The following is a 27,240-nucleotide window of genomic DNA, read 5'->3' as shown; positions in this document are numbered from 1 at the left end:
ATGAGTTCGAATCTCCCTGTGCCTCGAGAGTCAAGACAAATGTCTCTCTAGTTTTTTTGTTTTCGAAGTATAGTTAGAAATACTTCAGATGGTGCCACTGCCTGAACCAGACGCTGCGCAGGCGCCGTGGCCTAGTTAGTTAAAGCGCCTGTCTAGTAAACAGGAGATTGTGAGTTCGAATCTCACCGGTGCCTCGGGAGTCAAGACTAACGTCTCTCTAGTTTTTTTTTGTTTTCGAAGTTTATTTCGAAATAATTCTGATGGTATCACTGCCTGAACAAGACGCTGCACAGGTGCCGTGGCTTAGTTGGTTAAAGCGCCTGTGAAGAAAACAGGAGATCGTGAGTTCAAATCTCACCGGTGTTTCGAGAGTCAAGACAAACATCTCTCTAGCTTTTTGTTTTTGAAGTTTAGTTCGAAATACTTCTGATGGTGTCACTGCCTGAACAACAGGCTGCGCAGGCGCCCTGGCTTAGTTGGTTGAAGCGCCTGTCTAGTAAACAGGAGATCATGAGTTCGAATCTCACCGGTGCCTCGAGAGTCAAGACTAACGTCTCTCTTGTTTTTTGTTTTAGAAGTATAGTTCGAAATACTTCTGATGGTGTCACTGCCTGAACGAGACGCTGCGGGCGCCGTGGTTTAGTTAGTTAAAGCGCCTGTCTGGTAAACAGGAGATCGTGAGTTCGAATCTCACAAGTGCCTCGGGAGTCAAGACTGACGTCTCTCTAGTTTTTTGTTTTCGAACATTCATGACTTTTTTGCGCAAACACGTACACGGACACAAGCAAAAGAGGCAAACAACACGGGCGCCCGTGTTGTTTGCCTCTATTTCTTGTGTCCGTGTACGTCTTTGCGCAAAGATCGAGTACCAACTCGCCCAACTTTCAGTACTTTTGTTTTCGAAGTTTAGTTCGAAATACTTCTGATGGTGTCACTGCCTGAACAAAACGCTGCGCAGGCGCCGTGGCTTAGTTCGTTAAAGCGCCTTTCGAGTAAACAGGAGATCGTGAGTTCGAATCTCAGCGGTGCCTCGAGAGTCAAGACAAACGTCTCTCTAGTTTTTTTGTTTTCGAAGTTTAGTTCGAAATACTTCAGATAGTGTCACTGCCTGAACAAGATGCTGCGCAGGCGCCGTGGCTTAGTTAGTTAAAGCGCCTGTCTAGTAAACAGGAGATCGTGAGTTCGAATCTCACCGGTGCCTCAGGAGTCAAGACTAACGTCTCTCTAGTTTTTTGTTTTCGAAGTTTAGTTCGAAATACTTCTGATGGTGTCACTGCCTGAACAAGACGCTGCACAGGTGCCGTGGCTTAGTTGGTTAAAGCGCCTGTCTAGTAAACAGGAGATCGTGAGTTCAAATCTCACCGGTGCCTCGAGAGTCAAGACAAACATCTCTCTAGCTTTTTGTTTTCGAAGTTTAGTTCGAAATACTTCTGATGGTGTCACTGCCTGAACAACAGGCTGCGAAAGCGCCGTGGCTTAGTTGGTTAAAGCGCCTGTCTAGTAAACAGGAGATCATGAGTTCGAATCTCACCGGTGCCGCGAGAGTCAAGACTAACCTCTCTCTAGTTTTTTGTTTTCGAAGTATAGTTCGAAATACTTCTGATGGTGTCACTGCCTGAACAAGACGCTGCAGGCGCAGGGGCTTAGTCAGTTAAAGCGCCTGTCTGGTAAACAGGAGATTGTGAGTTCGAATCTTACCGGTGCCTCGGGAGTCAAGACTGACGTCTCTCTAGTTTTTGTTTTCGAACAGTCATGACTTTTTTACGCAAACACGTACACGGACACAAGCAAAAGAGGCAAACAACACGGGCGCCCGTGTTGTTTGCCTCTTTTTCTTGTGTCCGTGTACGTCTTTGCGCAAAGAAGTCATGATCGAGTACCAACTCGCCCAACTTTCAGTACTTTTGTTTTCGAAGTTTAGTTCCAAATACTTCTGATGGTGTCACTGCCTGAACAAGACGCTGCGCAGGCGCCGTGGCCTCTCTAGTTAAAGCGCCTGTCTAGTAAACAGGAGATCGTGAGTTCGAATCTCACCGGTGCCTCGAGAGTCAAGACAAAACTCTCTCTAGTTTTTTTATTTTTGAAGTATAATATAAAATGCTTCTAATGGTGTCACTGCCGTAAGAAGATGCTGCGCAGTCACCGTGTCTTAATTCGTTATCTCACCTGTCTAGTAAGCAGGAGATAGTGAGCTCAAATCTCATCGGTACCTCGAGAAACAAGACAAATTTCTCTAATTTTTTGTTTTCGAAGTATAGTTCGAAATACTTCTAATGGTGTCACTGCCTCAACTAGACGCCACGCAGGCGCCAAGGCTTAGTTGGTTAAAGCGCCTGGCTAGTAAACAAGAGATCGTGAGTTCGAATCTCACCGGTGCCTCGAGAGTCAAGACAAACGTCTTTCTAGTTTTTTGATTTCGAAGTTTAGTTCGAAATACTTCTGATGGTGTCACTGCCTGAGCATGACGCTGCGCAGGCGCCGTGGCTAAGTTGGTTAAAGCGCCTGTCTAGTAAACAGGAGATAATGAGTTCGAATCTCAGCGGTTCCTCGAGAGCCAAGACAAACGTCTCTCTAGTTTTTTTGTTTTCGAAGTTTAGTTCGAAATACTTCTGATGGTGAAACTGCCTGAACAAGACGCTGCGCAGGCGCCGTGGCTTAGTTGGTTAAAGCGCCTGTCTAGTAAACAGGAGATCGTGAGTTCGAATCTCAGCGGTGCCTCGAGAGTCAAGACAAACGTCTCTCTAGTTTTTTTGTTTTCGAAGTATAGTTCGAAATACTTCAGATAGTGTCACTGCCTGAACAAGATGCTGCGCAGGCGCCGTGGCTTAGTTAGTTAAAGCGCCTGTCTAGTAAACAGGAGATCATGAGTTCGAATCTCACCGGTGCCTCGGGAATCAAGACTAACGTCTCTCTAGTTTTTTGTTTTCGAAGTTTAGTTCGAAATACTTCTGATGGTGTCACTGCCTGAACAAGACGCTGCGCAGGCGCCGTGGCTTAGTTGGTTAAAGCGCCTGTCAAGAAAACAGGAGATCGTGAGTTCAAATCTCACCGGTGCCTCGAGAGTCAAGACAAACATCTCTCTAGCTTTTTGTTTTCGAAGTTTAGTTCGAAATACTTCTGATGGTGTCACTGCCTGAACAAGACGCTGCGCAGGCGCCGTGGCTTAGTTGGTTAAAGCGCCTGTCTAGTAAACAGGAGATCCTGAGTTCGAATCTACCGGTGCCTCGAGAGTCAAGACAAACGTCTCTCTAGTTTTTTTGTTTTCGAAGTTTAGTTCGAAAAACTTCTGATGGTGTCACTGCCTGAACAAGACGCTGCACAGGTGCCGTGGCTTAGTTGGTTAAAGCGCCTGTCTAGTAAACAGGAGATCGTGAGTTCAAATCTCACCGGTGCCTCGAGAGTCAAGACAAACATCTCTCTAGCTTTTTGTTTTCGAAGTTTAGTTCGAAATACTTCTGATGGTGTCACTGCCTGAACAGGACGCTGCGCAGGCGCCGTGGCTTAGTTGGTTAAAGTGCCTGTCTAGTAAACAGGAGATCGTGAGTTCGAATCTACCGGTGCCTCGAGAGTCAAGACAAACGTCTCTCTAGTTTTTTTGTTTTCGAAGTATAGTTCGAAATACTTCAGATGGTGCCACTGCCTGAACAAGACGCTGCGCAGGCGCCGTGGCTTAGTTGGTTAAAGCGCCTGTCAAGAAAACACGAGATCGTGAGTTCAAATCTCACCGGTGCCTCGAGAGTCAAGACAAACATCTCTCTAGTTTTTTGTTTTCGAACATTCATGACTTTTTTGCGCAAACACGTACACGGACACAAGCAAAAGAGGCAAAGAACACGGGCGCCCGTGTTGTTTGCCTCTTTTTCTTGTGTCCGTGTACGTCTTTATGCAAAGATCGAGTACCAACTCGCCAAACTTTCAGTACTTTTGTTTTTGGAAGTTTAGTTCGAAATACTTCTGATGGTGTCACTGCCTGAACAAAACGCTGCGCAGGCGCCGTGGCTTAGTTAGTTAAAGCGCCTTTCTAGTAAACAGGAGATCGTGAGCTCGAATCTCATCTGTACCTCGAGAAACAAGACAAATTTCTCTAATTTTTTGTTTTCGAAGTATAGTTCGAAATACTTCTAATGATGTCACTGCCTCAACGAGACGCCACGTAGGCGCCATGGCTTAGTTGGTTAAAGCGCCTGGCTAGTAAACAAGAGATCGTGAGTTCGAATCTCACCGGTGCTTCGAGAGTAAAGACAAACGTCTCTCTAGTTTTTTGTTTTCGAAGTTTAGTTCGAAATACTTCTGATGGTGTCACTGCCTGAACAAGACGCTGCGCAGGCGCCGTGGCTTCTTTAGTTAAAGCGCCTGTCTAGTAAACAGGAGATCGTGAGTTCGAATCTCACCGGTGCCTCGAGAGTCAAGACAAAACTCTCTCTAGTTTTTTTGTTTTCGAAGTTTAGTTCGAAATACTTCTGATGGTGTCACTGCCTGAATAAGACGCTGCGCAGGCGCCGTGGCTTAGTTGGTTAAAGCGCCTGTCTAGTAAACAGGAGATCGTGAGTTCGAATCTACCGGTGCCTCGAGAGTCAAGACAAACGTCTCTCTAGTTTTTTTGTTTTCGAAGTATAGTTCGAAATACTTCAGATGGTGCCACGGCCTGAACAAGACGCTGCGCAGGCGCCGTGGCCTAGTAAGTTAAAGCGCCTGTCTAGTAAACAGGAGATTGTGAGTTCGAATCTCACCGGTGCCTCGGGAGTCAAGACTAACGTCTCTCTAGTTTTTTTGTTTTCGAAGTTTATTTCGAAATACTTCTGATGGTGTCACTGCCTGAACAAGACGTTGCACAGGTGCCATGGCTTAGTTGGTTAAAGCGCCTGTCAAGAAAACAGGAGATCGTGAGTTCAAATCTCACCGGTGCCTCGAGAGTCAAGACTGACGTCTCTCTAGTTTTTTGTTTTCGAACATTCATGACTTTTTTGCGCAAACACGTACACGGGCACAAGCAAAAGAGGCAAACAACACGGGCGCACGTGTTGTTTGCCTCTTTTTCTTGTGTTCGTGTACGTCTTTGCGCAAAGATCGATTACCAACTCGCCCAACATTCAGTACTTTTGTTTTCGAAGTTTATTTCGAAATACTTCTGATGGTGTCACTGCCTGAACAAAACGCTACGCAGGCGCCGTGGCTTAGTTAGTTAAAGCGCCTTTCTAGTAAACAGGAGATCGTGAGTTCGAATCTCAGCGGTGCCTCGAGAGTCAAGACAAACGTCTCTCTAGTTTTTTTTTGTTTTCGAAGTTTAGTTCGAAATACTTCTGACGGTGTCACTGCCTGAACAAGACGCTGCGCAGGCGCCGTGGCTTAGTTGGTTAAAGCGCCTGCTTAGTAAACAGGGGATCGTGAGTTCGAATCTCACCGGTGCCTCGAGAGTCAAGACTAACGTCTCTCTAGTTTTTTTGTTTTCGAAGTATAGTTCGAAATACTTCAGATAGTGTCACTGCCTGAACAAGATGCTGCGCAGGCGCCGTGGCTTAGTTAGTTAAAGCGCCTGTCTAGTAAACAGGAGAATGTGAGTTTGAATCTCACCGGTGCCTCGGGAGTCAAGACTAACGTCTCTCTAGTTTTTTGTTTTCGAAGTTTAGTTCCAAATACTTCTGATGGTGTCACTGCCTGAACAAGACGCTGCGCAGGCGCCGTGGCTTCTCTAGTTAAAGCGCCTGTCTAGTAAACAGGAGATCGTGAGTTCGAATCTCACCGGTGCCTCGAGAGTCAAGACAAAACTCTCTCTAGTTTTTTTGTTTTTGAAGTATATTATAAAATGCTTCTAATGCTGTCACTGCCTGAAGAAGATGCTGCGCAGTCACCGTGTCTTAGTTCGTTATCTCACCTGTCTAGTAAACAGGAGATAGTGAGCTCGAATCTCATCTGTACCTCTAGAAACAAGACAAATTTCTCTAATTTTTTGTTTTCGAAGTATAGTTCGAAATACTTCTAATGATGTCACTGCCTCAACGAGACGCCACGTAGGCGCCATGGCTTAGTTGGTTAAAGCGCCTGGCTAGTAAACAAGAGATCGTGAGTTTGAATCTCACCGGTGCTTCGAGAGTAAAGACAAACGTCTCTCTAGTTTTTTGTTTTCGAAGTTTAGTTCGAAATACTTCTGATGGTGTCACTGCCTGAACAAGACGCTGCGCAGGCGCCGTGGCTTCTTTAGTTAAAGCGCCTGTCTAGTAAACAGGAGATCGTGAGTTCGAATCTCACCGGTGCCTCGAGAGTCAAGACAAAACTCTCTCTAGTTTTTTTGTTTTCGAAGTTTAGTTCGAAATACTTCTGATGGTGTCACTGCCTGAATAAGACGCTGCGCAGGCGCCGTGGCTTAGTTGGTTAAAGCGCCTGTCTAGTAAACAGGAGATCGTGAGTTCGAATCTACCGGTGCCTCGAGAGTCAAGACAAACGTCTCTCTAGTTTTTTTGTTTTCGAAGTATAGTTCGAAATACTTCAGATGGTGCCACGGCCTGAACAAGACGCTGCGCAGGCGCCGTGGCCTAGTTAGTTAAAGCGCCTGTCTAGTAAACAGGAGATTGTGAGTTCGAATCTCACCGGTGCCTCGGGAGGCAAGACTAACTTCTCTCTAGTTTTTTTGTTTTCGAAGTTTATTTCGAAATACTTCTGATGGTGTCACTGCCTGAACAAGACGTTGCACAGGTGCCATGGCTTAGTTGGTTAAAGCGCCTGTCAAGAAAACAGGAGATCGTGAGTTCAAATCTCACCGGTGCCTCGAGAGTCAAGACTGACGTCTCTCTAGTTTTTTGTTTTCGAACATTCATGACTTTTTTGCGCAAACACGTACACGGGCACAAGCAAAAGAGGCAAACAACACGGGCGCCCGTGTTGTTTGCCTCTTTTTCTTGTGTCCGTGTACGTCTTTGCGCAAAGATCGATTACCAACTCGCCCAACTTTCAGTACTTTTGTTTTCGAAGTTTATTTCGAAATACTTCTGATGGTGTCACTGCCTGAACAAAACGCTGCGCAGGCGCCCTTGGCTTAGTTAGTTAAAGCGCCTTTCTAGTAAACAGGAGATCGTGAGTTCGAATCTCAGCGGTGCCTCGAGAGTCAAGACAAACGTCTCTCTAGCTTTTTGTTTTCGAAGTTTAGTTCGAAATACTTCTGACGGTGTCACTGCCTGAACAAGACGCTGCGCAGGCGCCGTGGCTTAGTTGGTTAAAGCGCCTGCTTAGTAAACAGGGGATCGTGAGTTTGCCTCGAGAGTCAAGACTAACGTCTCTCTAGTTTTTTTGTTTTCGAAGTATAGTTCGAAATACTTCAGATAGTGTCACTGCCTGAACAAGATGCTGCGCAGGCGCCGTGGCTTAGTTAGTTAAAGCGCCTGTCTAGTAAACAGGAGATTGTGAGTTCGAATCTCACCTGTGCCTCGGGAGTCAAGACTAACGTCTCTCTAGTTTTTTGTTTTCGAAGTTTAGTTCCAAATACTTCTGATGGTGTCACTGCCTGAACAAGACGCTGCGCAGGCGCCGTGGTTTCTCTAGTTAAAGCGCCTGTCTAGTAAACAGGAGATCGTGAGTTCGAATCTCACCGGTGCCTCGAGAGTCAAGACAAAACTCTCTCTAGTTTTTTATTTTTGAAGTATAATATAAAATGCTTCTAATGGTGTCACTGCCTGAAGAAGATGCTGCGCAGTCACCGTGTCTTAGTTCGTTATCTCACCTGTCTAGTAAACAGGAGATAGTGAGCTCGAATCTCATCTGTACCTCGAGAAACAAGACAAATTTCTCAAATTTTTTGTTTTCGAAGTATAGTTCGAAATACTTCTAATGATGTCACTGCCTCAACGAGACGCCACGCAGGCGCCATGGCTTAGTTGGTTAAAGCGCCTGGCTAGTAAACAAGAGATCGTGAGTTCGAATCTCACCGGTGCTTCGAGAGTAAAGGCAAACGTCTCTCTAGTTTTTTGTTTTCGAAGTTTATTTTGAAATACTTCTGATGGTGTCACAGCCTGAACAAGACGCTGCGCAGGCGCCGTGGCTTCTTTAGTTAAAGCGCCTGTCTAGTAAACAGGAGATCGTGAGTTCGAATCTCACCGGTGCCTCGAGAGTCAAGACAAACGTCTTTCTAGTTTTTTGATTTCGAAATTTAGTTCGAAATACTTCTGATGGTGTCACTGCCTGAGCAAGACGCTGCGCAGGCGCCGTGGCTTAGTTGGTTAAAGCACCTGTCTAGTAAACAGGAGATTATGAGTTCGAATCTCAGCGGTGCCTTGAGAGTCAAAACAAACGTCTCTCTAGTTTTTTTGTTTTCGATGTTTAGTTCGAAATACTTCTGATGGTGTCACTGTCTGAACAAGACGCTGCGCAGGCGCCGTGGCTTAGTTGGTTAAAGCGCCTGTCTAGTAAACAGGAGATCGTGAGTTCGAATCTACCGGTGCCTCGAGAGTCAAGACAAACGTCTCTCTAGTTTTTTTGTTTTCGAAGTATAGTTCGAAATACTTCAGATGGTGCCACGGCCTGAACAAGACGCTGCGCAGGCGCCGTGGCCTAGTTAGTTAAAGCGCCCGTCTAGTAAACAGGAGATTGTGAGTTCGAATCTCACCGGTGCCTCGGGAGTCAAGACTAATGTCTCTCTAGTTTTTTTGTTTTCGAAGTTTATTTCGAAATACTTCTGATGGTGTCACTGCCTGAACAAGACGTTGCACAGGTGCCATGGCTTAGTTGGTTAAAGCGCCTGTCAAGAAAACAGGAGATCGTGAGTTCAAATCTCACCGGTGCCTCGAGAGTCAAGACTGACGTCTCTCTAGTTTTTTGTTTTCGAACATTCATGACTTTTTTGCGCAAACACGTACACGGGCACAAGCAAAAGAGGCAAACAACACGGGCGCACGTGTTGTTTGCCTCTTTTTCTTGTGTCCGTGTACGTCTTTGCGCAAAGATCGATTACCAACTCGCCCAACATTCAGTACTTTTGTTTTCGAAGTTTATTTCGAAATACTTCTGATGGTGTCACTGCCTGAACAAAACGCTGCGCAGGCGCCGTGGCTTAGTTAGTTAAAGCGCCTTTCTAGTAAACAGGAGATCGTGAGTTCGAATCTCAGCGGTGCCTCGAGAGTCAAGACAAACGTCTCTCTAGTTTTTTTTGTTTTCGAAGTTTAGTTCGAAATACTTCTGACGGTGTCACTGCCTGAACAAGACGCTGCGCAGGCGCCGTGGCTTAGTTGGTTAAAGCGCCTGCTTAGTAAACAGGGGATCGTGAGTTCGAATCTCACCGGTGCCTCGAGAGTCAAGACTAACGTCTCTCTAGTTTTTTTGTTTTCGAAGTATAGTTCGAAATACTTCAGATAGTGTCACTGCCTGAACAAGATGCTGCGCAGGCGCCGTGGCTTAGTTAGTTAAAGCGCCTGTCTAGTAAACAGGAGATTGTGAGTTCGAATCTCACCGGTGCCTCGGGAGTCAAGACTAACGTCTCTCTAGTTTTTTGTTTTCGAAGTTTAGTTCCAAATACTTCTGATGGTGTCACTGCCTGAACAAGACGCTGCGCAGGCGCCGTGGCTTCTCTAGTTAAAGCGCCTGTCTAGTAAACAGGAGATCGTGAGTTCGAATCTCACCGGTGCCTCGAGAGTCAAGACAAAACTCTCTCTAGTTTTTTTGTTTTTGAAGTATATTATAAAATGCTTCTAATGCTGTCACTGCCTGAAGAAGATGCTGCGCAGTCACCGTGTCTTAGTTCGTTATCTCACCTGTCTAGTAAACAGGAGATAGTGAGCTCGAATCTCATCTGTACCTCTAGAAACAAGACAAATTTCTCTAATTTTTTGTTTTCGAAGTATAGTTCGAAATACTTCTAATGATGTCACTGCCTCAACGAGACGCCACGTAGGCGCCATGGCTTAGTTGGTTAAAGCGCCTGGCTAGTAAACAAGAGATCGTGAGTTTGAATCTCACCGGTGCTTCGAGAGTAAAGACAAACGTCTCTCTAGTTTTTTGTTTTCGAAGTTTAGTTCGAAATACTTCTGATGGTGTCACTGCCTGAACAAGACGCTGCGCAGGCGCCGTGGCTTCTTTAGTTAAAGCGCCTGTCTAGTAAACAGGAGATCGTGAGTTCGAATCTCACCGGTGCCTCGAGAGTCAAGACAAAACTCTCTCTAGTTTTTTTGTTTTTGAAGTATATTATAAAATGCTTCTAATGCTGTCACTGCCTGAAGAAGATGCTGCGCAGTCACCGTGTCTTAGTTCGTTATCTCACCTGTCTAGTAAACAGGAGATAGTGAGCTCGAATCTCATCTGTACCTCTAGAAACAAGACAAATTTCTCTAATTTTTTGTTTTCGAAGTATAGTTCGAAATACTTCTAATGATGTCACTGCCTCAACGAGACGCCACGTAGGCGCCATGGCTTAGTTGGTTAAAGCGCCTGGCTAGTAAACAAGAGATCGTGAGTTTGAATCTCACCGGTGCTTCGAGAGTAAAGACAAACGTCTCTCTAGTTTTTTGTTTTCGAAGTTTAGTTCGAAATACTTCTGATGGTGTCACTGCCTGAACAAGACGCTGCGCAGGCGCCGTGGCTTCTTTAGTTAAAGCGCCTGTCTAGTAAACAGGAGATCGTGAGTTCGAATCTCACCGGTGCCTCGAGAGTCAAGACAAAACTCTCTCTAGTTTTTTTGTTTTCGAAGTTTAGTTCGAAATACTTCTGATGGTGTCACTGCCTGAATAAGACGCTGCGCAGGCGCCGTGGCTTAGTTGGTTAAAGCGCCTGTCTAGTAAACAGGAGATCGTGAGTTCTAATCTACCGGTGCCTCGAGAGTCAAAACAAACGTCTCTCTAGTTTTTTTGTTTTCGAAGTATAGTTCGAAATACTTCAGATGGTGCCACGGCCTGAACAAGACGCTGCGCAGGCACCGTGGCCTAGTTAGTTAAAGCGCCTGTCTAGTAAACAGGAGATTGTGAGTTCGAATCTCACCGGTGCCTCGGGAGTCAAGACTAACTTCTCTCTAGTTTTTTTGTTTTCGAAGTTTATTTCGAAATACTTCTGATGGTGTCACTGCTTGAACAAGACGTTGCACAGGTGCCATGGCTTAGTTGGTTAAAGCGCCTGTCAAGAAAACAGGAGATCGTGAGTTCAAATCTCACCGGTGCCTCGAGAGTCAAGACTGACGTCTCTCTAGTTTTTTGTTTTCGAACATTCATGACCTTTTGCGCAAACACGTACACGGGCACAAGCAAAAGAGGCAAACAACACGGGCGCCCGTGTTGTTTGCCTCTTTTTCTTGTGTCCGTGTACGTCTTTGCGCAAAGATCGATTACCAACTCGCCCAACTTTCAGTACTTTTGTTTTCGAAGTTTATTTCGAAATACTTCTGATGGTGTCACTGCCTGAACAAAACGCTGCGCAGGCGCCCTTGGCTTAGTTAGTTAAAGCGCCTTTCTAGTAAACAGGAGATCGTGAGTTCGAATCTCAGCGGTGCCTCGAGAGTCAAGACAAACGTCTCTCTAGTTTTTTTGTTTTCGAAGTTTAGTTCGAAATACTTCTGACGGTGTCACTGCCTGAACAAGACGCTGCGCAGGCGCCGTGGCTTAGTTGGTTAAAGCGCCTGCTTAGTAAACAGGGGATCGTGAGTTCGAATCTCACCGGTGCCTCGAGAGTCAAGACTAACGTCTCTCTAGTTTTTTTGTTTTCGAAGTATAGTTCGAAATACTTCAGATAGTGTCACTGCCTGAACAAGATGCTGCGCAGGCGCCGTGGCTTAGTTAGTTAAAGCGCCTGTCTAGTAAACAGGAGATTGTGAGTTCGAATCTCACCGGTGCCTCGGGAGTCAAGACTAAGTGTCTCTAGTTTTTTGTTTTCGAAGTTTAGTTCCAAATACTTCTGATGGTGTCACTGCCTGAACAAGACGCTGCGCAGGCGCCGTGGTTTCTCTAGTTAAAGCGCCTGTCTAGTAAACAGGAGATCGTGAGTTCGAATCTCACCGGTGCCTCGAGAGTCAAGACAAAACTCTCTCTAGTTTTTTATTTTTGAAGTATAATATAAAATGCTTCTAATGGTGTCACTGCCTGAAGAAGATGCTGCGCAGTCACCGTGTCTTAGTTCGTTATCTCACCTGTCTAGTAAACAGGAGATAGTGAGCTCGAATCTCATCTGTACCTCGAGAAACAAGACAAATTTCTCAAATTTTTTGTTTTCGAAGTATAGTTCGAAATACTTCTAATGATGTCACTGCCTCAACGAGACGCCACGCAGGCGCCATGGCTTAGTTGGTTAAAGCGCCTGGCTAGTAAACAAGAGATCGTGAGTTCGAATCTCACCGGTGCTTCGAGAGTAAAGACAAACGTCTCTCTAGTTTTTTGTTTTCGAAGTTTATTTTGAAATACTTCTGATGGTGTCACTGCCTGAACAAGACGCTGCGCAGGCGCCGTGGCTTCTTTAGTTAAAGCGCCTGTCTAGTAAACAGGAGATCGTGAGTTTGAATCTCACCGGTGCCTCGAGAGTCAAGACAAACGTCTTTCTAGTTTTTTGATTTCGAAATTTAGTTCGAAATACTTCTGATGGTGTCACTGCCTGAGCAAGACGCTGCGCAGGCGCCGTGGCTTAGTTGGTTAAAGCACCTGTCTAGTAAACAGGAGATTATGAGTTCGAATCTCAGCGGTGCCTTGAGAGTCAAAACAAACGTCTCTCTAGTTTTTTTGTTTTCGATGTTTAGTTCGAAATACTTCTGATGGTGTCACTGTCTGAACAAGACGCTGCGCAGGCGCCGTGGCTTAGTTGGTTAAAGCGCCTGTCTAGTAAACAGGAGATCGTGAGTTCGAATCTACCGGTGCCTCGAGAGTCAAGACAAACGTCTCTCTAGTTTTTTTGTTTTCGAAGTATAGTTCGAAATACTTCAGATGGTGCCACGGCCTGAACAAGACGCTGCGCAGGCGCCGTGGCCTAGTTAGTTAAAGCGCCTGTCTAGTAAACAGGAGATTGTGAGTTCGAATCTCACCGGTGCCTCGGGAGTCAAGACTAAGGTCTCTCTAGTTTTTTTGTTTTCGAAGTTTATTTCGAAATACTTCTGATGGTGTCACTGCCTGAACAAGACGTTGCACAGGTGCCATGGCTTAGTTGGTTAAAGCGCCTGTCAAGAAAACAGGAGATCGTGAGTTCAAATCTCACCGGTGCCTCGAGAGTCAAGACTGACGTCTCTCTAGTTTTTTGTTTTCGAACATTCATGACTTTTTAGCGCAAACACGTACACGGGCACAAGCAAAAGAGGCAAACAACACGGGCGCACGTGTTGTTTGCCTCTTTTTCTTGTGTCCGTGTACGTCTTTGCGCAAAGATCGATTACCAACTCGCCCAACATTCAGTACTTTTGTTTTCGAAGTTTATTTCGAAATACTTCTGATGGTGTCACTGCCTGAACAAAACGCTGCGCAGGCGCCGTGGCTTAGTTAGTTAAAGCGCCTTTCTAGTAAACAGGAGATCGTGAGTTCGAATCTCAGCGGTGCCTCGAGAGTCAAGACAAACGTCTCTCTAGTTTTTTTTGTTTTCGAAGTTTAGTTCGAAATACTTCTGACGGTGTCACTGCCTGAACAAGACGCTGCGCAGGCGCCGTGGCTTAGTTGGTTAAAGCGCCTGCTTAGTAAACAGGGGATCGTGAGTTCGAATCTCACCGGTGCCTCGAGAGTCAAGACTAACGTCTCTCTAGTTTTTTTGTTTTCGAAGTATAGTTCGAAATACTTCAGATAGTGTCACTGCCTGAACAACATGCTGCGCAGGCGCCGTGGCTTAGTTAGTTAAAGCGCCTGTCTAGTAAACAGGAGATTGTGAGTTCGAATCTCACCGGTGCCTCGGGAGTCAAGACTAACGTCTCTCTAGTTTTTTGTTTTCGAAGTTTAGTTCCAAATACTTCTGATGGTGTCACTGCCTGAACAAGACGCTGCGCAGGCGCCGTGGCTTCTCTAGTTAAAGCGCCTGTCTAGTAAACAGGAGATCGTGAGTTCGAATCTCACCGGTGCCTCGAGAGTCAAGACAAAACTCTCTCTAGTTTTTTTGTTTTTGAAGTATATTATAAAATGCTTCTAATGCTGTCACTGCCTGAAGAAGATGCTGCGCAGTCACCGTGTCTTAGTTCGTTATCTCACCTGTCTAGTAAACAGGAGATAGTGAGCTCGAAATCTCATCTGTACCTCTAGAAACAAGACAAATTTCTCTAATTTTTTGTTTTCGAAGTATAGTTCGAAATACTTCTAATGATGTCACTGCCTCAACGAGACGCCACGTAGGCGCCATGGCTTAGTTGGTTAAAGCGCCTGGCTAGTAAACAAGAGATCGTGAGTTTGAATCTCACCGGTGCTTCGAGAGTAAAGACAAACGTCTCTCTAGTTTTTTGTTTTCGAAGTTTAGTTCGAAATACTTCTGATGGTGTCACTGCCTGAACAAGACGCTGCGCAGGCGCCGTGGCTTCTTTAGTTAAAGCGCCTGTCTAGTAAACAGGAGATCGTGAGTTCGAATCTCACCGGTGCCTCGAGAGTCAAGACAAAACTCTCTCTAGTTTTTTTGTTTTCGAAGTTTAGTTCGAAATACTTCTGATGGTGTCACTGCCTGAATAAGACGCTGCGCAGGCGCCGTGGCTTAGTTGGTTACAGCGCCTGTCTAGTAAACAGGAGATCGTGAGTTCGAATCTACCGGTGCCTCGAGAGTCAAGACAAACGTCTCTCTAGTTTTTTTGTTTTCGAAGTATAGTTCGAAATACTTCAGATGGTGCCACGGCCTGAACAAGACGCTGCGCAGGCGCCGTGGCCTAGTTAGTTAAAGCGCCTGTCTAGTAAACAGGAGATTGTGAGTTCGAATCTCACCGGTGCCTCGGGAGTCAAGACTAACTTCTCTCTAGTTTTTTTGTTTTCGAAGTTTATTTCGAAATACTTCTGATGGTGTCACTGCCTGAACAAGACGTTGCACAGGTGCCATGGCTTAGTTGGTTAAAGCGCCTGTCAAGAAAACAGGAGATCGTGAGTTCAAATCTCACCGGTGCCTCGAGAGTCAAGACTGACGTCTCTCTAGTTTTTTGTTTTCGAACATTCATGACTTTTTTGCGCAAACACGTACACGGGCACAAGCAAAAGAGGCAAACAACACGGGCGCCCGTGTTGTTTGCCTCTTTTTCTTGTGTCCGTGTACGTCTTTGCGCAAAGATCGATTACCAACTCGCCCAACTTTCAGTACTTTTGTTTTCGAAGTTTATTTCGAAATACTTCTGATGGTGTCACTGCCTGAACAAAACGCTGCGCAGGCGCCCTTGGCTTAGTTAGTTAAAGCGCCTTTCTAGTAAACAGGAGATCGTGAGTTCGAATCTCAGCGGTGCCTCGAGAGTCAAGACAAACGTCTCTCTAGTTTTTTTTGTTTTCGAAGTTTAGTTCGAAATACTTCTGACGGTGTCACTGCCTGAACAAGACGCTGCGCAGGCGCCGTGGCTTAGTTGGTTAAAGCGCCTGCTTAGTAAACAGGGGATCGTGAGTTCGAATCTCACCGGTGCCTCGAGAGTCAAGACTAACGTCTCTCTAGTTTTTTTGTTTTCGAAGTATAGTTCGAAATACTTCAGATAGTGTCACTGCCTGAACAAGATGCTGCGCAGGCGCCGTGGCTTAGTTAGTTAAAGCGCCTGTCTAGTAAACAGGAGATTGTGAGTTCGAATCTCACCGGTGCCTCGGGAGTCAAGACTAACGTCTCTCTAGTTTTTTGTTTTCGAAGTTTAGTTCCAAATACTTCTGATGGTGTCACTGCCTGAACAAGACGCTGCGCAGGCGCCGTGGTTTCTCTAGTTAAAGCGCCTGTCTAGTAAACAGGAGATCGTGAGTTCGAATCTCACCGGTGCCTCGAGAGTCAAGACAAAACTCTCTCTAGTTTTTTATTTTTGAAGTATAATATAAAATGCTTCTAATGGTGTCACTGCCTGAAGAAGATGCTGCGCAGTCACCGTGTCTTAGTTCGTTATCTCACCTGTCTAGTAAACAGGAGATAGTGAGCTCGAATCTCATCTGTACCTCGAGAAACAAGACAAATTTCTCAAATTTTTTGTTTTCGAAGTATTGTTCGAAATACTTCTAATGATGTCACTGCCTCAACGAGACGCCACGCAGGCGCCATGGCTTAGTTGGTTAAAGCGCCTGGCTAGTAAACAAGAGATCGTGAGTTCGAATCTCACCGGTGCTTCGAGAGTAAAGACAAACGTCTCTCTAGTTTTTTGTTTTCGAAGTTTATTTTGAAATACTTCTGATGGTGTCACTGCCTGAACAAGACGCTGCGCAGGCGCCGTGGCTTCTTTAGTTAAAGCGCCTGTCTAGTAAACAGGAGATCGTGAGTTCGAATCTCACCGGTGCCTCGAGAGTCAAGACAAACGTCTTTCTAGTTTTTTGATTTCGAAATTTAGTTCGAAATACTTCTGATGGTGTCACTGCCTGAGCAAGACGCTGCGCAGGCGCCGTGGCTTAGTTGGTTAAAGCACCTGTCTAGTAAACAGGAGATTATGAGTTCGAATCTCAGCGGTGCCTTGAGAGTCAAAACAAACGTCTCTCTAGTTTTTTTGTTTTCGATGTTTAGTTCGAAATACTTCTGATGGTGTCACTGTCTGAACAAGACGCTGCGCAGGCGCCGTGGCTTAGTTGGTTAAAGCGCCTGTCTAGTAAACAGGAGATTATGAGTTCGAATCTCAGCGGTGCCTTGAGAGTCAAAACAAACGTCTCTCTAGTTTTTTTGTTTTCGATGTTTAGTTCGAAATACTTCTGATGGTGTCACTGTCTGAACAAGACGCTGCGCAGGTGCCGTGGCTTAGTTGGTTAAAGCGCCTGTCTAGTAAACAGGAGATCGTGAGTTCGAATCTACCGGTGCCTCGAGAGTCAAGACAAACGTCTCTCTAGTTTTTTTGTTTTCGAAGTTTAGTTCGAAATACTTCTGATGGTGTCACTGCCTGAACAAGACGCTGCGCAGGCGCCGTGACTTAGTTGGTTAAAGCACCTGTGTAGTTAACAGGGGATCGTGAGTTCGAATCTCACCGGTGCCTCGAGAGTCAAGACTAACGTCTCTCTAGTTTTTTTTGTTTTCGAAGTATAGTTCGAAATACTTCTGATGGTGTCACTGCCTGAACAAGACGCTGCACAGGTGCCGTGGCTTACTTGGTTAAAGCGCCTGTCTAGTAAACAGGAGATCGTGAGTTCAAATCTCACCGGTGCCTCGAGAGTCAAGACAAACATCTCTCTAGCTTTTTGTTTTCGGAGTTTAGTTCGAAATACTTCTGATGGTGTCACTGCCTGAACAACAGGCTGCGCAAGCGCCGTGGCTTAGTTGGTTAAAGCGCCTGTCTAGTGAACAGGAAATCATGAGTTCGAATCTCCCCGGTGCCGCGAGAGTCAAGACTAACGTCTCTCTAGTTTTTTGTTTTCGAAGTATAGTTCGAAATACTTCTGATGGTGTCACTGCCTGAACAAGACGCTGCAGGCGCAGTGGCTTAGTTAGTAAAAGCGCCTGTCTCGTAAACAGGAGATCGTGAGTTCGAATCTTACCGGTGCCTCGGGAGTCAAGACTGACGTCTCTCTAGTTTTTGTTTTCGAACAGTCATGACTTTTTTACGCAAACACATACACGGACACAAGCAAAAGAGGCAAACAACACGGGCGCCCGTGTTGTTTGCCTCTTTTTCTTGTGTCCGTGTACGTCTTTGCGCAAAGAAGTCATCATCGAGTACCAACTCGCCCAACTTTCAGTACTTTTGTTTTCGAAGTTTAGTTCGAAATACTTCTGATGGTGTCACTGCCTGAACATAACGCTGCGCAGGCGCCGTGGCTTAGTTAGTCAAAGCGCCTTTCTAGTAAACAGGAGATCGTGAGTTCGAATCTCACCGGTGCCTCGAGAGTCAAGACTAACGTCTCTCTAGTTTTTTGTTTTCGAAGTATAGTTCGAAATACTTCTCATGGTGCCACTGTCTGAACAAGACGCTGCGCAGGCGCCGTGGCTTAGTTAGTTAAAGCGCCTGTCTAGTAAACAGGAAATCGTGAGTTTGAATCTCACCGGTGCCTCGGGAGTCAAGACTAACGTCTCTCCAGTTTTTTGTTTTCGAAGTTTACTTCGAAATACTTTTGATGGTGTCACTGCCCGAACAAGGCGCTGCGCAGGCGCCGTAGCTTAGTTGGTTGAAGCGCCTGTCTAGTAAACAGGAGAGCATGAGTTCGAATATCACCGGTGCCACGAGAGCCAAGACAAACCTCTCTCTAGTTTTTTGTTTTCGAAGTTTATTTGGAAATACTTTTGATGGTGTCACTGCCCGAACCAGGCGCTGCGCAGGCGCCGTGGCCTAGTTGGTTAAAGCGCCTGTCTAGTTAACAGGAGATCGTGAGTTCAAATCTCACCGGTGCCTCGAGAGTCAAGACAAACCTTTCTCTAGTTTTTTGTTTTCGAAGTTTAGTTCAAAATACTTCTGATGGCGTCACTGCCTGAAGAAGACGCTGCACAGGCGCCGTGGCTTAGTTGGTTAAAGCGCCTGTCTAGTAAACAGGAGATCATGAGTTCGAATCTCAACGGTGCCTCGAGAGTCAAGGCAACCGTCTCTCTAGTTTTTTGTTTTCGAAGTTTAGTTCGAAATTCTTCTGATGGTGTGACTGCCTTAACAATACGCTGCGCAGTCACCGTGTCTTAGTTTGTTATCTCACCTGTCTAGTAAACAGGAGATAGTGAGCTCGAATCTCACCGGTACCTCGAGAGACAAGACAAATTTCTCTGTAATTTTTTGTTTTCGAAGTATAGTTCGAAATACTTCTAATGGTGTCACTGCCTCAACGAGACGCCGCGCAGGCGCCATGGCTCAGTTGGTTAAAGCGCCTGCCTAGTAAACAAGAGATCGTGAGTTCGAATCTTACCGGTGCTTCGAGAGTAAAGACAAACGTCTCTCTAGTTTTTTGTTTTCGAAGTTTAGTTCGAAATAGTTCTGATGGTGTCACTGCCTAAACAAGACGCTGCGCAGGCGCCGTGGCTTCTTTAGTTAAAGCGCCTGTCTAGTAAACAGGAGATCGTGAGTTCGAATCTCACCGGTGCCTCGAGAGTCAAGACTAACGTCTCTCTAGTTTTTTGTTTTCGAAGTATAGTTCGAAATACTTCTGATGAAGTCACTGCCTGAACAAGACGCTGCGCAGGCGCCGTGGCCTCTCTAGTTAAAGCGCCTGTCTAGTAAACAGGAAATCGTGAGTTCGAATCTCACCGGTGCCTCGAGAGTCAAGAGAAACCTTTCTCTAGTTTTTTGTTTTCGAAGTTTAGTTCAAAATACTTCTGATAACGCCACTGCCTGAACAAGACGCTGCGCAGGCGTTGTGGCTTAGTTGGTTAAAGCGCCGCTCTAGTAAACAGGAGATCATCAGTTCGAATCTCAACGGTGCCTCGAGAGTCAAGGCAACCGTCTCTCTAGTTTTTTGTTTTCGAAGTTTAGTTCGAAATTCTTCTGATGGTGTGACTGCCTGAACAAGACGCTGCGCAGGCGCCGTGGCTTCTTTAGTTAAAGCGCCTGTCTAGTAAACAAGAGATCGTGAGTTCGAATCTCACCGGTGCCTCGAGAGTCAAGACAAACGTCTTTCTAGTTTTTTGTTTTCGAAGTTTAGTTCGAAATACTTCTGGTGGTGTCACTGCCTGAGCAAGACGCTGCGCAGGCGCCGTGGCTTAGTTGGTTAAAGCGCCTGTCTAGTAAACAGGAGATTATGAGTTCGAATCTCAGCGGTGCCTCGAGAGTCAAGACAAACGTCTCTCTAGTTTTTTTGTTTTCGAAGTTTATTTCGAAATACTTCTGAAGGTGTCACTGCCTGAACAAGACGCTGCGCAGGCGCCGTGGCTTAGTTGGTTAAAGCGCCTGTCTAGTAAACAGGAGATCGTGAGTTCGAATCTACCGGTGCCTCGGGAGTCAAGACTAACGTCTCTCTAGTTTTTTTGTTTTCGAAGTTTAGTTCTAAATACTTGTGATGGTGTCACTGCCTGAACAAGACGCTGCAGAAGCGCCGTGGCTTAGTTGGTTAAAGAGCCTGTCTAGTAAGCAGCAGATCGTGAGTTCGAATCTCACCGGTGCCTCGAGAGTCAAGACAAACGTCTCTCAAGTTTTTTGTTCTCGAAGTTTAGTTCGAAATACTTCTGATGGTGTCACTGCCTGAACAAGACGCTGCACAAGCGCCGTGGCTTAGTTGGTTAAAGCGCCTGTCTAGTAAACAGGAGATCATGAGTTCGAATCTCACCGGTGCCTCGAGAGTCAAGACAAACCTCTGTCTAGTTTTTTGTTTTCGAAGTTTAGTTCGAAATACTTCTGATGCTGTCACTGCCTGAACAAAACGCTGCACAAGCGCCGTGGCTTAGTTGGTTAAAGCGCCTGTCTAGTAAACAGCAGATCGTGAGTTCGAATCTCACCCGTGCCTCGAGAGTCAAGACTAACGTCTCTTCTGATTTTTTTGTTTTCGAAGTATTGTTCGAAATACTTCCAATGGTGTCACTGCCTGAACAAGACGCTGCGCAGACGCCGTGGCTTATTTGGTTAAATTTCCTGTCTAGTAAACCGGAAATCGTGAGTTCGAATCTCACCGGTGCCTCGAGAGTCAAGACAAACTTCTCTCTAGTTTTTTGTTTTCGAAGTTTATTTCGAAATACTTCTGATGGTGTCACTGCCTGTACAAGACGCTGCGCAGGCGCCGTGGCTTAGTTGGTTAAAGCGCCTGTCTAGTGAACAGGAGATCATGAGTTTGAATCTCACAGGTGCCTCGAGAGTCAAGACAAACGTCTCTCTAGTTTTTTGTTTTCGAAGTTTAGTTCGAAATACTTCTGATCGCGTCACTGCCTCAACGAGACGCCACGTAGGCGCCATGGCTTAGTTGGTTAAAGCGCCTGGCTAGTAAACAAGAGATCGTGAGTTTGAATCTCACCGGTGCTTCGAGAGTAAAGACAAACGTCTCTCTAGTTTTTTGTTTTCGAAGTTTAGTTCGAAATACTTCTGATGGTGTCACTGCCTGAACAAGACGCTGCGCAGGCGCCGTGGCTTCTTTAGTTAAAGCGCCTGTCTAGTAAACAGGAGATCGTGAGTTCGAATCTCACCGGTGCCTCGAGAGTCAAGACAAAACTCTCTCTAGTTTTTTTGTTTTTGAAGTATATTATAAAATGCTTCTAATGCTGTCACTGCCTGAAGAAGATGCTGCGCAGTCACCGTGTCTTAGTTCGTTATCTCACCTGTCTAGTAAACAGGAGATAGTGAGCTCGAATCTCATCTGTACCTCTAGAAACAAGACAAATTTCTCTAATTTTTTGTTTTCGAAGTATAGTTCGAAATACTTCTAATGATGTCACTGCCTCAACGAGACGCCACGTAGGCGCCATGGCTTAGTTGGTTAAAGCGCCTGGCTAGTAAACAAGAGATCGTGAGTTTGAATCTACCGGTGCCTCGAGAGTCAAGACAAACGTCTCTCTAGTTTTTTTGTTTTCGAAGTATAGTTCGAAATACTTCAGATGGTGCCACGGCCTGAACAAGACGCTGCGCAGGCGCCGTGGCCTAGTTAGTTAAAGCGCCTGTCTAGTAAACAGGAGATTGTGAGTTCGAATCTCACCGGTGCCTCGGGAGTCAAGACTAACTTCTCTCTAGTTTTTTTGTTTTCGAAGTTTATTTCGAAATACTTCTGATGGTGTCACTGCCTGAACAAGACGTTGCACAGGTGCCATGGCTTAGTTGGTTAAAGTGCCTGTCAAGAAAACAGGAGATCGTGAGTTCAAATCTCACCGGTGCCTCGAGAGTCAAGACTGACGTCTCTCTAGTTTTTTGTTTTCGAACATTCATGACTTTTTTGCGCAAACACGTACACGGGCACAAGCAAAAGAGGCAAACAACACGGGCGCCCGTGTTGTTTGCCTCTTTTTCTTGTGTCCGTGTACGTCTTTGCGCAAAGATCGATTACCAACTCGCCCAACTTTCAGTACTTTTGTTTTCGAAGTTTATTTCGAAATACTTCTGATGGTGTCACTGCCTGAACAAAACGCTGCGCAGGCGCCCTTGGCTTAGTTAGTTAAAGCGCCTTTCTAGTAAACAGGAGATCGTGAGTTCGAATCTCAGCGGTGCCTCGAGAGTCAAGACAAACGTCTCTCTAGTTTTTTTGTTTTCGAAGTTTAGTTCGAAATACTTCTGACGGTGTCACTGCCTGAACAAGACGCTGCGCAGGCGCCGTGGCTTAGTTGGTTAAAGCGCCTGCTTAGTAAACAGGGGATCGTGAGTTCGAATCTCACCGGTGCCTCGAGAGTCAAGACTAACGTCTCTCTAGTTTTTTTGTTTTCGAAGTATAGTTCGAAATACTTCAGATAGTGTCACTGCCTGAACAAGATGCTGCGCAGGCGCCGTGGCTTAGTTAGTTAAAGCGCCTGTCTAGTAAACAGGAGATTGTGAGTTCGAATCTCACCGGTGCCTCGGGAGTCAAGACTAACGTCTCTCTAGTTTTTTGTTTTCGAAGTTTAGTTCCAAATACTTCTGATGGTGTCACTGCCTGAACAAGACGCTGCGCAGGCGCCGTGGTTTCTCTAGTTAAAGCGCCTGTCTAGTAAACAGGAGATCGTGAGTTCGAATCTCACCGGTGCCTCGAGAGTCAAGACAAAACTCTCTCTAGTTTTTTATTTTTGAAGTATAATATAAAATGCTTCTAATGGTGTCACTGCCTGAAGAAGATGCTGCGCAGTCACCGTGTCTTAGTTCGTTATCTCACCTGTCTAGTAAACAGGAGATAGTGAGCTCGAATCTCATCTGTACCTCGAGAAACAAGACAAATTTCTCAAATTTTTTGTTTTCGAAGTATAGTTCGAAATACTTCTAATGATGTCACTGCCTCAACGAGACGCCACGCAGGCGCCATGGCTTAGTTGGTTAAAGCGCCTGGCTAGTAAACAAGAGATCGTGAGTTCGAATCTCACCGGTGCTTCGAGAGTAAAGACAAACGTCTCTCTAGTTTTTTGTTTTCGAAGTTTATTTTGAAATACTTCTGATGGTGTCACTGCCTGAACAAGACGCTGCGCAGGCGCCGTGGCTTCTTTAGTTAAAGCGCCTGTCTAGTAAACAGGAGATCGTGAGTTCGAATCTCACCGGTGCCTCGAGAGTCAAGACAAACGTCTTTCTAGTTTTTTGATTTCGAAATTTAGTTCGAAATACTTCTGATGGTGTCACTGCCTGAGCAAGACGCTGCGCAGGCGCCGTGGCTTAGTTGGTTAAAGCACCTGTCTAGTAAACAGGAGATTATGAGTTCGAATCTCAGCGGTGCCTTGAGAGTCAAAACAAACGTCTCTCTAGTTTTTTTGTTTTCGATGTTTAGTTCGAAATACTTCTGATGGTGTCACTGTCTGAACAAGACGCTGCGCAGGCGCCGTGGCTTAGTTGGTTAAAGCGCCTGTCTAGTAAACAGGAGATCGTGAGTTCGAATCTACCGGTGCCTCGAGAGTCAAGACAAACGTCTCTCTAGTTTTTTTGTTTTCGAAGTATAGTTCGAAATACTTCAGATGGTGCCACGGCCTGAACAAGACGCTGCGCAGGCGCCGTGGCCTAGTTAGTTAAAGCGCCTGTCTAGTAAACAGGAGATTGTGAGTTCGAATATCACCGGTGCCTCGGGAGTCAAGACTAACGTCTCTCTAGTTTTTTTGTTTTCGAAGTTTATTTCGAAATACTTCTGATGGTGTCACTGCCTGAACAAGACGTTGCACAGGTGCCATGGCTTAGTTGGTTAAAGCGCCTGTCAAGAAAACAGGAGATCGTGAGTTCAAATCTCACCGGTGCCTCGAGAGTCAAGACTGACGTCTCTCTAGTTTTTTGTTTTCGAACATTCATGACTTTTTAGCGCAAACACGTACACGGGCACAAGCAAAAGAGGCAAACAACACGGGCGCACGTGTTGTTTGCCTCTTTTTCTTGTGTCCGTGTACGTCTTTGCGCAAAGATCGATTACCAACTCGCCCAACATTCAGTACTTTTGTTTTCGAAGTTTATTTCGAAATACTTCTGATGGTGTCACTGCTTGAACAAAACGCTGCGCAGGCGCCGTGGCTTAGTTAGTTAAAGCGCCTTTCTAGTAAACAGGAGATCGTGAGTTCGAATCTCAGCGGTGCCTCGAGAGTCAAGACAAACGTCTCTCTAGTATTTTTTGTTTTCGAAGTTTAGTTCGAAATACTTCTGACGGTGTCACTGCCTGAACAAGACGCTGCGCAGGCGCCGTGGCTTAGTTGGTTAAAGCGCCTGCTTAGTAAACAGGGGATCGTGAGTTCGAATCTCACCGGTGCCTCGAGAGTCAAGACTAACGTCTCTCTAGTTTTTTTGTTTTCGAAGTATAGTTCGAAATACTTCAGATAGTGTCACTGCCTGAACAAGATGCTGCGCAGGCGCCGTGGCTTAGTTAGTTAAAGCGCCTGTCTAGTAAACAGGAGATTGTGAGTTCGAATCTCACCGGTGCCTCGGGAGTCAAGACTAACGTCTCTCTAGTTTTTTGTTTTCGAAGTTTAGTTCCAAATACTTCTGATGGTGTCACTGCCTGAACAAGACGCTGCGCAGGCGCCGTGGCTTCTCTAGTTAAAGCGCCTGTCTAGTAAACAGGAGATCGTGAGTTCGAATCTCACCGGTGCCTCGAGAGTCAAGACAAAACTCTCTCTAGTTTTTTTGTTTTTGAAGTATATTATAAAATGCTTCTAATGCTGTCACTGCCTGAAGAAGATGCTGCGCAGTCACCGTGTCTTAGTTCGTTATCTCACCTGTCTAGTAAACAGGAGATAGTGAGCTCGAATCTCATCTGTACCTCTAGAAACAAGACAAATTTCTCTAATTTTTTGTTTTCGAAGTATAGTTCGAAATACTTCTAATGATGTCACTGCCTCAACGAGACGCCACGTAGGCGCCATGGCTTAGTTGGTTAAAGCGCCTGGCTAGTAAACAAGAGATCGTGAGTTTGAATCTCACCGGTGCTTCGAGAGTAAAGACAAACGTCTCTCTAGTTTTTTGTTTTCGAAGTTTAGTTCGAAATACTTCTGATGGTGTCACTGCCTGAACAAGACGCTGCGCAGGCGCCGTGGCTTCTTTAGTTAAAGCGCCTGTCTAGTAAACAGGAGATCGTGAGTTCGAATCTCACCGGTGCCTCGAGAGTCAAGACAAAACTCTCTCTAGTTTTTTTGTTTTCGAAGTTTAGTTCGAAATACTTCTGATGGTGTCACTGCCTGAATAAGACGCTGCGCAGGCGCCGTGGCTTAGTTGGTTAAAGCGCCTGTCTAGTAAACAGGAGATCGTGAGTTCGAATCTCAGCGGTGCCTCGAGAGTCAAGACAAACGTCTCTCTAGTTTTTTTGTTTTCGAAGTTTAGTTCGAAATACTTCTGACGGTGTCACTGCCTGAACAAGACGCTGCGCAGGCGCCGTGGCTTAGTTGGTTAAAGCGCCTTTCTAGTAAACAGGAGATCGTGAGTTCGAATCTCAGCGGTGCCTCGAGAGTCAAGACAAACGTCTCTCTAGTTTTTTTGTTTTCGAAGTTTAGTTCGAAATACTTCTGACGGTGTCACTGCCTGAACAAGACGCTGCGCAGGCGCCGTGGCTTAGTTGGTTAAAGCGCCTGCTTAGTAAACAGGGGATCGTGAGTTCGAATCTCACCGGTGCCTCGAGAGTCAAGACTAACGTCTCTCTAGTTTTTTTGTTTTCGAAGTATAGTTCGAAATACTTCAGATAGTGTCACTGCCTGAACAAGATGCTGCGCAGGCGCCGTGGCTTAGTTAGTTAAAGCGCCTGTCTAGTAAACAGGAGATTGTGAGTTCGAATCTCACCGGTGCCTCGGGAGTCAAGACTAACGTCTCTCTAGTTTTTTGTTTTCGAAGTTTAGTTCCAAATACTTCTGATGGTGTCACTGCCTGAACAAGACGCTGCGCAGGCGCCGTGGTTTCTCTAGTTAAAGCGCCTGTCTAGTAAACAGGAGATCGTGAGTTCGAATCTCACCGGTGCCTCGAGAGTCAAGACAAAACTCTCTCTAGTTTTTTATTTTTGAAGTATAATATAAAATGCTTCTAATGGTGTCACTGCCTGAAGAAGATGCTGCGCAGTCACCGTGTCTTAGTTCGTTATCTCACCTGTCTAGTAAACAGGAGATAGTGAGCTCGAATCTCATCTGTACCTCGAGAAACAAGACAAATTTCTCAAATTTTTTGTTTTCGAAGTATAGTTCGAAATACTTCTAATGATGTCACTGCCTCAACGAGACGCCACGCAGGCGCCATGGCTTAGTTGGTTAAAGCGCCTGGCTAGTAAACAAGAGATCGTGAGTTCGAATCTCACCGGTGCTTCGAGAGTAAAGACAAACGTCTCTCTAGTTTTTTGTTTTCGAAGTTTATTTTGAAATACTTCTGATGGTGTCACTGCCTGAACAAGACGCTGCGCAGGCGCCGTGGCTTCTTTAGTTAAAGCGCCTGTCTAGTAAACAGGAGATCGTGAGTTCGAATCTCACCGGTGCCTCGAGAGTCAAGACAAACGTCTTTCTAGTTTTTTGATTTCGAAATTTAGTTCGAAATACTTCTGATGGTGTCACTGCCTGAGCAAGACGCTGCGCAGGCGCCGTGGCTTAGTTGGTTAAAGCACCTGTCTAGTAAACAGGAGATTATGAGTTCGAATCTCAGCGGTGCCTTGAGAGTCAAAACAAACGTCTCTCTAGTTTTTTTGTTTTCGATGTTTAGTTCGAAATACTTCTGATGGTGTCACTGTCTGAACAAGACGCTGCGCAGGCGCCGTGGCTTAGTTGGTTAAAGCGCCTGTCTAGTAAACAGGAGATCGTGAGTTCGAATCTACCGGTGCCTCGAGAGTCAAGACAAACGTCTCTCTAGTTTTTTTGTTTTCGAAGTATAGTTCGAAATACTTCAGATGGTGCCACGGCCTGAACAAGACGCTGCGCAGGCGCCGTGGCCTAGTTAGTTAAAGCGCCTGTCTAGTAAACAGGAGATTGTGAGTTCGAATATCACCGGTGCCTCGGGAGTCAAGACTAACGTCTCTCTAGTTTTTTTGTTTTCGAAGTTTATTTCGAAATACTTCTGATGGTGTCACTGCCTGAACAAGACGTTGCACAGGTGCCATGGCTTAGTTGGTTAAAGCGCCTGTCAAGAAAACAGGAGATCGTGAGTTCAAATCTCACCGGTGCCTCGAGAGTCAAGACTGACGTCTCTCTAGTTTTTTGTTTTCGAACATTCATGACTTTTTAGCGCAAACACGTACACGGGCA

General features: G+C 45.7%; 41 non-coding genes across 41 annotated transcripts; all 41 read left to right on the top strand.

Moving 5' to 3' along the window:
- Window positions 1-1,127: 1,127 nt before the first annotated feature.
- On the top strand, window positions 1,128-1,201 carry TRNAT-AGU (transfer RNA threonine (anticodon AGU)). Its single transcript has one exon. It is a non-coding gene; the product is annotated as a tRNA-Thr (tRNA).
- A 95-nt stretch (window positions 1,202-1,296) lies between these two features.
- Window positions 1,297-1,370, top strand: TRNAT-AGU (transfer RNA threonine (anticodon AGU)). Its single transcript has one exon. It is a non-coding gene; the product is annotated as a tRNA-Thr (tRNA).
- A 95-nt stretch (window positions 1,371-1,465) lies between these two features.
- Window positions 1,466-1,539, top strand: TRNAT-AGU (transfer RNA threonine (anticodon AGU)). Its single transcript has one exon. It is a non-coding gene; the product is annotated as a tRNA-Thr (tRNA).
- Window positions 1,540-2,644: 1,105 nt separating this feature from the next.
- On the top strand, window positions 2,645-2,718 carry TRNAT-AGU (transfer RNA threonine (anticodon AGU)). The gene has a single exon. It is a non-coding gene; the product is annotated as a tRNA-Thr (tRNA).
- A 265-nt stretch (window positions 2,719-2,983) lies between these two features.
- Window positions 2,984-3,057, top strand: TRNAS-AGA (transfer RNA serine (anticodon AGA)). The gene has a single exon. It is a non-coding gene; the product is annotated as a tRNA-Ser (tRNA).
- Window positions 3,058-3,321: 264 nt separating this feature from the next.
- TRNAT-AGU (transfer RNA threonine (anticodon AGU)) lies at window positions 3,322-3,395 on the top strand. The gene has a single exon. It is a non-coding gene; the product is annotated as a tRNA-Thr (tRNA).
- A 264-nt stretch (window positions 3,396-3,659) lies between these two features.
- Window positions 3,660-3,733, top strand: TRNAS-AGA (transfer RNA serine (anticodon AGA)). The gene has a single exon. It is a non-coding gene; the product is annotated as a tRNA-Ser (tRNA).
- A 1,101-nt stretch (window positions 3,734-4,834) lies between these two features.
- On the top strand, window positions 4,835-4,908 carry TRNAS-AGA (transfer RNA serine (anticodon AGA)). Its single transcript has one exon. It is a non-coding gene; the product is annotated as a tRNA-Ser (tRNA).
- Window positions 4,909-5,335: 427 nt separating this feature from the next.
- TRNAT-AGU (transfer RNA threonine (anticodon AGU)) lies at window positions 5,336-5,409 on the top strand. Its single transcript has one exon. It is a non-coding gene; the product is annotated as a tRNA-Thr (tRNA).
- A 1,280-nt stretch (window positions 5,410-6,689) lies between these two features.
- TRNAS-AGA (transfer RNA serine (anticodon AGA)) lies at window positions 6,690-6,763 on the top strand. Its single transcript has one exon. It is a non-coding gene; the product is annotated as a tRNA-Ser (tRNA).
- Window positions 6,764-8,188: 1,425 nt separating this feature from the next.
- Window positions 8,189-8,262, top strand: TRNAT-AGU (transfer RNA threonine (anticodon AGU)). The gene has a single exon. It is a non-coding gene; the product is annotated as a tRNA-Thr (tRNA).
- A 435-nt stretch (window positions 8,263-8,697) lies between these two features.
- TRNAS-AGA (transfer RNA serine (anticodon AGA)) lies at window positions 8,698-8,771 on the top strand. Its single transcript has one exon. It is a non-coding gene; the product is annotated as a tRNA-Ser (tRNA).
- Window positions 8,772-9,197: 426 nt separating this feature from the next.
- Window positions 9,198-9,271, top strand: TRNAT-AGU (transfer RNA threonine (anticodon AGU)). Its single transcript has one exon. It is a non-coding gene; the product is annotated as a tRNA-Thr (tRNA).
- A 96-nt stretch (window positions 9,272-9,367) lies between these two features.
- Window positions 9,368-9,441, top strand: TRNAT-AGU (transfer RNA threonine (anticodon AGU)). The gene has a single exon. It is a non-coding gene; the product is annotated as a tRNA-Thr (tRNA).
- A 1,616-nt stretch (window positions 9,442-11,057) lies between these two features.
- Window positions 11,058-11,131, top strand: TRNAS-AGA (transfer RNA serine (anticodon AGA)). Its single transcript has one exon. It is a non-coding gene; the product is annotated as a tRNA-Ser (tRNA).
- A 425-nt stretch (window positions 11,132-11,556) lies between these two features.
- TRNAT-AGU (transfer RNA threonine (anticodon AGU)) lies at window positions 11,557-11,630 on the top strand. The gene has a single exon. It is a non-coding gene; the product is annotated as a tRNA-Thr (tRNA).
- A 96-nt stretch (window positions 11,631-11,726) lies between these two features.
- Window positions 11,727-11,800, top strand: TRNAT-AGU (transfer RNA threonine (anticodon AGU)). Its single transcript has one exon. It is a non-coding gene; the product is annotated as a tRNA-Thr (tRNA).
- A 768-nt stretch (window positions 11,801-12,568) lies between these two features.
- TRNAT-AGU (transfer RNA threonine (anticodon AGU)) lies at window positions 12,569-12,642 on the top strand. The gene has a single exon. It is a non-coding gene; the product is annotated as a tRNA-Thr (tRNA).
- Window positions 12,643-13,077: 435 nt separating this feature from the next.
- TRNAS-AGA (transfer RNA serine (anticodon AGA)) lies at window positions 13,078-13,151 on the top strand. Its single transcript has one exon. It is a non-coding gene; the product is annotated as a tRNA-Ser (tRNA).
- Window positions 13,152-13,577: 426 nt separating this feature from the next.
- Window positions 13,578-13,651, top strand: TRNAT-AGU (transfer RNA threonine (anticodon AGU)). The gene has a single exon. It is a non-coding gene; the product is annotated as a tRNA-Thr (tRNA).
- A 96-nt stretch (window positions 13,652-13,747) lies between these two features.
- On the top strand, window positions 13,748-13,821 carry TRNAT-AGU (transfer RNA threonine (anticodon AGU)). The gene has a single exon. It is a non-coding gene; the product is annotated as a tRNA-Thr (tRNA).
- Window positions 13,822-14,932: 1,111 nt separating this feature from the next.
- On the top strand, window positions 14,933-15,006 carry TRNAS-AGA (transfer RNA serine (anticodon AGA)). The gene has a single exon. It is a non-coding gene; the product is annotated as a tRNA-Ser (tRNA).
- Window positions 15,007-15,433: 427 nt separating this feature from the next.
- Window positions 15,434-15,507, top strand: TRNAT-AGU (transfer RNA threonine (anticodon AGU)). The gene has a single exon. It is a non-coding gene; the product is annotated as a tRNA-Thr (tRNA).
- A 96-nt stretch (window positions 15,508-15,603) lies between these two features.
- On the top strand, window positions 15,604-15,677 carry TRNAT-AGU (transfer RNA threonine (anticodon AGU)). The gene has a single exon. It is a non-coding gene; the product is annotated as a tRNA-Thr (tRNA).
- Window positions 15,678-16,446: 769 nt separating this feature from the next.
- On the top strand, window positions 16,447-16,520 carry TRNAT-AGU (transfer RNA threonine (anticodon AGU)). The gene has a single exon. It is a non-coding gene; the product is annotated as a tRNA-Thr (tRNA).
- Window positions 16,521-16,616: 96 nt separating this feature from the next.
- On the top strand, window positions 16,617-16,690 carry TRNAT-AGU (transfer RNA threonine (anticodon AGU)). Its single transcript has one exon. It is a non-coding gene; the product is annotated as a tRNA-Thr (tRNA).
- Window positions 16,691-18,474: 1,784 nt separating this feature from the next.
- Window positions 18,475-18,548, top strand: TRNAT-AGU (transfer RNA threonine (anticodon AGU)). Its single transcript has one exon. It is a non-coding gene; the product is annotated as a tRNA-Thr (tRNA).
- A 1,109-nt stretch (window positions 18,549-19,657) lies between these two features.
- TRNAT-AGU (transfer RNA threonine (anticodon AGU)) lies at window positions 19,658-19,731 on the top strand. The gene has a single exon. It is a non-coding gene; the product is annotated as a tRNA-Thr (tRNA).
- A 434-nt stretch (window positions 19,732-20,165) lies between these two features.
- Window positions 20,166-20,239, top strand: TRNAT-AGU (transfer RNA threonine (anticodon AGU)). Its single transcript has one exon. It is a non-coding gene; the product is annotated as a tRNA-Thr (tRNA).
- A 1,449-nt stretch (window positions 20,240-21,688) lies between these two features.
- On the top strand, window positions 21,689-21,762 carry TRNAS-AGA (transfer RNA serine (anticodon AGA)). The gene has a single exon. It is a non-coding gene; the product is annotated as a tRNA-Ser (tRNA).
- A 426-nt stretch (window positions 21,763-22,188) lies between these two features.
- On the top strand, window positions 22,189-22,262 carry TRNAT-AGU (transfer RNA threonine (anticodon AGU)). Its single transcript has one exon. It is a non-coding gene; the product is annotated as a tRNA-Thr (tRNA).
- A 96-nt stretch (window positions 22,263-22,358) lies between these two features.
- On the top strand, window positions 22,359-22,432 carry TRNAT-AGU (transfer RNA threonine (anticodon AGU)). The gene has a single exon. It is a non-coding gene; the product is annotated as a tRNA-Thr (tRNA).
- Window positions 22,433-23,201: 769 nt separating this feature from the next.
- On the top strand, window positions 23,202-23,275 carry TRNAT-AGU (transfer RNA threonine (anticodon AGU)). The gene has a single exon. It is a non-coding gene; the product is annotated as a tRNA-Thr (tRNA).
- Window positions 23,276-23,710: 435 nt separating this feature from the next.
- Window positions 23,711-23,784, top strand: TRNAS-AGA (transfer RNA serine (anticodon AGA)). The gene has a single exon. It is a non-coding gene; the product is annotated as a tRNA-Ser (tRNA).
- A 426-nt stretch (window positions 23,785-24,210) lies between these two features.
- On the top strand, window positions 24,211-24,284 carry TRNAT-AGU (transfer RNA threonine (anticodon AGU)). Its single transcript has one exon. It is a non-coding gene; the product is annotated as a tRNA-Thr (tRNA).
- Window positions 24,285-24,380: 96 nt separating this feature from the next.
- On the top strand, window positions 24,381-24,454 carry TRNAT-AGU (transfer RNA threonine (anticodon AGU)). Its single transcript has one exon. It is a non-coding gene; the product is annotated as a tRNA-Thr (tRNA).
- A 771-nt stretch (window positions 24,455-25,225) lies between these two features.
- Window positions 25,226-25,299, top strand: TRNAT-AGU (transfer RNA threonine (anticodon AGU)). Its single transcript has one exon. It is a non-coding gene; the product is annotated as a tRNA-Thr (tRNA).
- Window positions 25,300-25,565: 266 nt separating this feature from the next.
- Window positions 25,566-25,639, top strand: TRNAT-AGU (transfer RNA threonine (anticodon AGU)). The gene has a single exon. It is a non-coding gene; the product is annotated as a tRNA-Thr (tRNA).
- Window positions 25,640-25,735: 96 nt separating this feature from the next.
- TRNAT-AGU (transfer RNA threonine (anticodon AGU)) lies at window positions 25,736-25,809 on the top strand. The gene has a single exon. It is a non-coding gene; the product is annotated as a tRNA-Thr (tRNA).
- Window positions 25,810-26,578: 769 nt separating this feature from the next.
- Window positions 26,579-26,652, top strand: TRNAT-AGU (transfer RNA threonine (anticodon AGU)). The gene has a single exon. It is a non-coding gene; the product is annotated as a tRNA-Thr (tRNA).
- Window positions 26,653-27,087: 435 nt separating this feature from the next.
- TRNAS-AGA (transfer RNA serine (anticodon AGA)) lies at window positions 27,088-27,161 on the top strand. Its single transcript has one exon. It is a non-coding gene; the product is annotated as a tRNA-Ser (tRNA).
- Window positions 27,162-27,240: the final 79 nt, after the last annotated feature.

The sequence above is a fragment of the Rhipicephalus microplus genome, unplaced genomic scaffold, assembly GCF_043290135.1.
Source record: "Rhipicephalus microplus isolate Deutch F79 unplaced genomic scaffold, USDA_Rmic scaffold_62, whole genome shotgun sequence".
NCBI lineage: Eukaryota > Metazoa > Arthropoda > Arachnida > Ixodida > Ixodidae > Rhipicephalus > Rhipicephalus microplus.
The sequence above is the reverse complement of the archived record's forward strand: the minus strand, read 5'-3'. Positions and strand labels throughout refer to the sequence as shown.